Source organism: Puma concolor, chromosome A1, assembly GCF_028749965.1.
Source record: "Puma concolor isolate L17-30 chromosome A1, mPumCon1.1.hap2, whole genome shotgun sequence".
NCBI lineage: Eukaryota > Metazoa > Chordata > Mammalia > Carnivora > Felidae > Puma > Puma concolor.
In genome coordinates this window covers 224,734,135-224,741,311 of record NC_141667.1, presented here as the reverse complement: position 1 = coordinate 224,741,311, position 7,177 = coordinate 224,734,135, and the positions used below count along the sequence as shown (strand labels likewise).

Sequence of the window (7,177 nt, the reverse complement as noted above, 5' to 3'; positions counted from 1 at the left end):
AATTCTTTTAGAGCCTCTAACCCATAGGGACATGTTGTCCATTTTGGGGGGAGGGGAGTTTTTGGTTTTTCTACCTCTTTAAAAAAATGTTCTCATTATGGGATAGCATCATAGTCTCAAGAAAAGCAAAGTGACCAGCAATAAGGCATTCAAACTTGGATGAAAGAAGAGTGATTAATAATTCTACTAGGAAAAAAGAACAGAGTGCTCTCCTCCATGGACTTGCCCTATCCTATCTCTAGAAGGAAATTTCCCTGTTGTGGGAGGGGACACATCACTAAGCTATCCCATTAATTAGACTCTGGAATCAGCCTGTAGCAGTATTTCTCTTTATAAGTTAATAAACTAGCATTCTGCTTATATTGCAGCATGAAGTAGCCTACATGGTTAAGTCAACATGAGCCTGATGAACTCTGGGGGATTACAAATTGAGTTTCTGGATTTACGAAACCGAGGGTCAAACCAGGAAGCATGGTCAATACTCCAAGGGAGTTCAGCTCATTTTCCCATGCCAGCAGCCTCTAGTTCCCCACAGACTTTCTTTAAAGTTCAACACTTTTTGGGGTCGGGCTTTTTCACTTTATAGAAAAGGGACAGACACATAACTGGTGCCAGAAGAACATAGCACTTCATTTTTCAAGGAAAGTCGTAACAAGAATAGTTACAGTTTTGCTTTTCAAAACACGTGACAAAGGGCCCAGTGACAGAGAAATCAAATGATGAGATATAGGAGTCAACAATTCATTTCAGTCATGGTATTTCTTGGCTGGCTCCCTGAAGGTTCTTATTGCTGGGTCTTACCTGAGTCATGCATGACGTGGGTTCTAAATAAACAGCGAGGCTGGTCTTTGATGTTGAATTCATTTCTGAGTTGCCTTCTCGTATTCCTCACTTTGTTCATAGATACATGCAGCCAACTGCAGGAAGAAGGAAGTTGCTTTTGTGGTGCTTCGGCTCTCAGTTTAGCCATTGTCTCAAGAATAGATGATCAATGTGCCATTTTCTGTTCCTGTTGTGATTCCCGTAATAAGAGCGGATTCATGTTTTCTAGTTTACATTCTCCTTGTGTTGTCTGCCATGAGGAGAAAGGGTGATTTGTTCTTTTCAAAATAGAACATGAATGTCTATCCACTTTTAATAGGCTTATAAACAGGTGTATTCCACTTGGTAAATGTTTCCTTCTTTGAGTGACTGCCCATTCTACCTCATCCTCATTCAAATAGCATGAGGAAAGGAGGGGGCTAGGTGGGTAGGGAAGGGGCGATGCATCAAATATTAAAAAGCTGAGGTCAAAGCATTACAGTTTATTACCATCATGTTTCACAGAATATATGAACCATTAAAATTCCAATACTGCACCATATTATTGTGATAAAGGTTGTAATGGGAACGAGGAACGACACCACATGAATCTGTTCTAATAGCACTGGTGATAACACGAGCAAGAAAAAGGCACAAACAAAGCCCATGCCTATTATAACATTAAAATGAGAATCTGGTGCCTCTGCTCTGAAACCTAAGACGTAAGCTATATAACAAAATGAGTAAAAGTAACATCTGGAGGAGTAACAATGTCATATTATAGTGGACACCTTGGGGGAGGGGGTGATTAATCATTCCCAACCCTACAACATGGTAACCATACCTACCTGGTTTTGCTCAGTTTTAAATATGCCTCTTCCAGTGCTTGTCTTCATGACCACCAGTAGTAAGAACTATGATGTTTATATGTTAGCTGTTAAGTCACAAGCCCAATTCTGCATTCATTAGTGGTGAAAGCTTTGTATTCCTTATCTTTTCTGCATTTCAGTTTCCTGATATGTAAAGCCAGAGAAAGAACATACCTATGTCAAAGGGTGGCTATGAGATTAAATATAGAGCATGAAACATAGCACTCAAAAAATCAGCGGTTACCATCAGTAATAGCAGTCACAGTGTGATATGAGAGATGTTTTTACCACCTGCCCTGCTCCGCAGGCAATTTCTAGATAGTTTTGTATAGTTCCACCTCACTCAAAGGCAAGGTTTACCCTTCACACCGACATAATCCAATGAGGTGTCCTGTTCTCCTAGCCTCATCTGAGAAGATGGAGTTTATAAGCATCTGGCACATCTGTCATGGGTTGTCCACATGAGATGGATCACATGGGCTACTGGGCAAGTTTTCCGGCCTCAGTTAAGGATAATTCCAAAAAAGGCGATGGAGAATCAGCATGCTAATCCTTGGAGCTTGGCGGTCTTAAGTGGGCAACAAGACCACCATATTGCCCCAGCTTGCACTTGCTCCTGTAATGTTGCTGGTGAGGGGGCTTCCAGTCCCAGCTTGCCCTCCTGAATGCATAGCATCTCTTTCCTTTACACTTCTTTCTTCAAGCCACTGTGGAAGTCATTTAGCTTCTTGGTATGAGAAAAGATCACTATTCAAGTAAACAACATTATACTTCTTTCCTTTAGGTCACAAAGTTGTTCAGTTATTTGCTTGATTTTTCCCCTATTTTTTCTTCTGTTTGTACCTTATGTTTTTAGTTCTCTTCTACTGACGTGAACAGATTAGGAGGAATGGAAAATTTTTAGTGGTCTCAGAGACGTGGAAATCATATTTGTATTAATACTTCAAATATGATCCCACTTTACAAGGGGATAAAGATTTATACCTTCAATTCAAGTCACAAAACAAATAGCATCATCTTCTTTAGCAGATATTTGGTATTTCAAAAATTAATAACTCCTTATAATAGGATTTTAAAAGAACTTTTCACCCTAACCATGAGAGTAATATATGTCCGTTGTTTTCTGTTTGAATACCCCCAAAAGCTGACCTTGATGCAAATTGGGATGCAGTTATTAATATGGGAAGTGCAAATGATCCTGTGGGAGTAGGGGAAGTAAGCCAAGGAAGGGAGGGAAACCAAAAATGAGTGTGCTACATAGATCAATGGAATAGAATAGAGAACCCAGAATTGAACCCACAAGTGTATGGCCAACTAATATTTGACAAAGCAGGAAAGAGTATCCAATGGAATAAGACAGTCTCTTTAGCAAATGGTGCTGGGAGAACAGGACAGCAACACACAGAAGAATGAAACTAGACCGCTTTCTTACACCATACTCAAAAATAAACTCAAAATGTATGAAAGACCTAAATGTGAGACAGGAAACCATCAAAACCTTTGAGGGGAAAACAGGCAACAACCTCTTTGACCTCAGCAGCAGAAATTTCTTGCTTGAACATCTCTGAAGGGAAGGGAAATAAAAGCAAAAATTAACTATTGGGATCTCATCAAGATAAAAAGCTTCTGCACTGCAAAGGAAACAACCAACAAAACTAAAAGGCAACCGATGGAATGGGAAAAGATATTTGCAAATGACATATCAGATAAAGGGTTAGTATCCAAAATCAGTAAAGAACTTACCAGACTCAACACCCAAAAAAACAAATAATCCAGTGAAGAAATGGGCCGAAGACCTGAATAGACACTTCTCCAAAGAAGACATTCTCCAAAGAAGACATCCAGTTGGCTAACAGACACATGAAAAGATGTTTAACACCACTCATCATCAGGGAAATACAAATCAGAACCACATTGAGATGCCACCTCACGTCAGTCAAAGTGGCTAAAATTAACTCAGGAAACAACAGATGCTGGCGAGGATGTGGAGAAACAGGGACCCTCTTGTCATGTTGGTGTGAATATGAACTGATGCAGCCACTCTGGAAAACAGTGTGGAGGTTCCTCAAAGAACTAAAAATAGAACGACCTTATGAGCCAGCAATAACACTACTAGGAATTTACCCAAGGGATACAGGAGTGCTGATACATAGGGGAACACGTATCCCAATGTTTATAGCAACACTTTCAACAATAGCCAAATTATGTAAAGAGCCCAAAAGTCCATCAACTGATGAATGGATCAAGACGATGTTGTTTATATATACAATGGAATACTACTTGGCAATGAGAAAAAATGAAATCCTGCTGCAACAATGTGGATAAAACTGGAGGGTATTACACTAAGTGAAGTCAGTCAGAGAAAGACAGATATCATATGTTTCCACTGACATGTGGAACTTGAGAAACTTAAGACTGTGGGGGAAGGGAAGGGGAAAAATAGTTTCAAACAGAGAGGGAGGCAAACTATAAGAAATTCTTAAATACAGAGAACAAACTGAGGGTTGGGGGGCAGGGAGGTGATGGGCATTGAGGAGGACGCTTGTTGGGATGAGCACTGGGTGTTGTATGTCAGCGATGAATCATGGGAATCTACCTCCAAAACCAAGAACACACTATATACACTGTTAGCCAACTTGACAATAAATTATATTTAAAAAAAATTCATGGTGAGCAAAAAAAAAAAAAAAAAAAAAAAAATGAGTGTGCTAATCAAGTTGAAACCTTTCTAGGCATTTTGTACAGAAAGAGATTTAAACGTGGAAAATGGGTGCTTACAAATTATTGGAAGCATGCAAAGAGTAAGCTCTGGGCTGGGCCTCCAGGAACAATTCCCAGAATATCATCACTGAACTAGTCCACAGGTGGAGCTGCGACTTCTACCCCAGTCAAGAAGATGGGAAATTTGGAAGGTACCACTAGAACCTCAGAAACAGACCTTCCTAGCAGCAATCCAGGGGTCTCTGTCAGTAGAAGTGCATCATGGTGTAATCCACATAGGGGAATCTGGCATATTTAACAACAACTAAGTAGGCATTTCATCTGCTCAGCAATTCTGCTTCCAATAATTTATTCTACAAATGCACAGGAATGAAAATATGTATACACCAGGTTTTGCACCAGGGCATTATCTGAAAATAACTGCATCTGCAGCAAGAGGACTGGTTTAGTAAACAATCCACAGAATAAGACACAGTGCACCAGTTTAAAAAAAAAAAAAAGTGAGAGCATTCTCAACACAGTGATTTTAGAAATCTCCAGGATATATTTTAAAAGAAACAAAAAAGTATGGCATTTAAGCAAAGTACAAGATGTGTGTATTTAGTTGTGCCTGAAAGCAAGACAGTACCCAAAGACTAATGGAAACAGGTGAAATGAATATAGGATCAGGCCAACAGTAAAACATGAAAGTTTTGAGCATCAAAAAGGATAATGATAGTAACGGTAAGGATAAAAAAGACCATTAAGATTAAAATGATACTGAATTAACAAGTATGTATATAAGCGGAAGAAGCCCTTACTAAGAAGTTCAGTTAATAAATGTAGAAGGAACGATAGAATTAGAACTCTACCATTTTGCAATCCCAATGCAACAATTGATTCAGACAAGGATTATCAATGGACAGTAAGAAGTATTGGGTGAAAGGTTGTGGGAAATAGGGTATTCGCACAGCCTGGAGAGAAAAGTTTTTTCATAACGGAGATCTTTGGTGAACAAATCTCAACAAAGTAATAAAAGGGAATGTTGTCAATAAAGGAACATGCTGAAATTCAGCGCCTCCTGGTGCAATGCAGTGGCAGGAACATAATATCACCTATGTGGTGGCCGTACGAGGAGAGTTTGTCCAAATATACAAGAACACATGCAGAAAAATCCAGAGTGTGAGATGGTCTATAAAAGAAATGGCGTGTCTTCAAAAATGTTAATATCACGAAAGATTAAAAAAAAAAAGTCACGAGAAATTTTTCCAGATAAAGGGACATTAAAGAGGCATGAAAATTAAATGCAATTTTTAATTTCCCAAACCAGAAAAAAGTAAACAGTTGTAAAAGTAAACAGTTGACACGATTGGCACAACGAGGGAAGCCTGAGTATGGATTGTATATTAGATGTTATTGACTCAATATTACTTTTGCAATATTTACTTTTGTAAAGATGGTATTTTGGTTACTTAGAAGTTACACACTGAAGTATATAGGGACACATGAAGTGTCATGATAGATCCACTTACTTTCAAATGGTTCAGCAAAACAACAGCAAATAGGTGAATAGAGAAGAAAACATAAAGTGGCAAATGTTAAAAATTGGAAAATCTAGGTGAAGCATATATTAGTGTTCATTGTGATATTCCTTTTGATTTTCTCCATTGTTTTGAAATTCTGCAAAATAACAGCTGAACAATGTATATTTAAAATCACAACTTGTTTTAAAGTTTATTTACTTATTTTGAGGAAGAGAGAGCATGCACAGGGGAGGGGCAGAGAAAGAGGGAGTGAGAGAGAGTCCCAAGTAAGCTCTGCACTGTCAGCACAAAGCCCAACGTGGGGCTCGAACCCACGAACCATAGGATCATGACCTGAGCCAAAGCTGGGCGCTCAACTGACTGAGCCACTCAGGTGCCCCAAACCATGACTTTTTTTCAAAGTAAATAGAACAGTGGATCTGAAATGTTACCTTTGTTGCAAAAATGAAGAGAAACAAAAATACTCATTTGTATAAGCAAACCTTAAAAAGATAAATTTTAAAATCTAATAAAGTGTTTTCAATAGGAAGGAGAGAAGAAGGTGGAAACAAGATTCTCAGTGTATAAGTTTTTATATTTTTTTACTTCTTCATGTAAATATAATATCTATTTTAAAACATAGCATTAAATAAAACGCAACAGAACATAGAAGAAATGACATGGGCTCCTGAGTCAGACTTCTTGGAGTCAATCCTGTTCTGTGACTTCCCAGCTTACCATTGCTTTAGGCAAATTGTGGAACTCCCAACGCCTGTTTTCTTCTCTGCAGAGTGAAGACAATAATGATACCTGTCCACTGGAGGATCAAAGTCCTCAGACCACGCCTGGCACTCTTCAGAGTAAGTTTCCAAAGGAAGCAGATCTTCAAACCAGTAGAAAGAATAGAAACTGTCTGGTTCCAGCTTTTGGTTCCAATTTTTCTTTTTTAGAAAAGCTAAATTTGTTTCCCTAGAAGAAAAAAATCTAATATCTTCAGAGCCCCACAACAGCAGGGGCTGCCTCACGGTATGAATTTCGTATGATCGCGGTGTGATGGAGCTGGACCGGTCAGTCCTTAAATAGCACAAAGTCAACCCAGTCGTTTAACAGAATTCCAGCTGGTGGCAGAGAAAGGCCGAGAATGCAGGACACGTGGCTCTCTTTCCAGTACAATGTGTTATTTGTCAGAGCTGACACTCAGGCTGAGAAGAAATTCATTTAGTCAATAAATATTTTTTGAATGGTTACGTGGGGGGGGGGTGCTAGGATACGGTAATGAACAGA

At 38.9% G+C, this 7,177-nt stretch overlaps 1 long non-coding RNA gene across 1 annotated transcript; it reads right to left on the bottom strand.

Annotated features, from left to right (window-relative positions):
• Positions 1-609: 609 nt before the first annotated feature.
• LOC147584813 (uncharacterized) lies at positions 610-6,915 on the bottom strand. Its single transcript, XR_015255979.1, has 3 exons — positions 6,632-6,915; positions 1,650-1,814; positions 610-1,072 (listed from the first exon to the last, which is right to left on the bottom strand). It is a non-coding gene; the product is annotated as an uncharacterized LOC147584813 (long non-coding RNA).
• Positions 6,916-7,177: the final 262 nt, after the last annotated feature.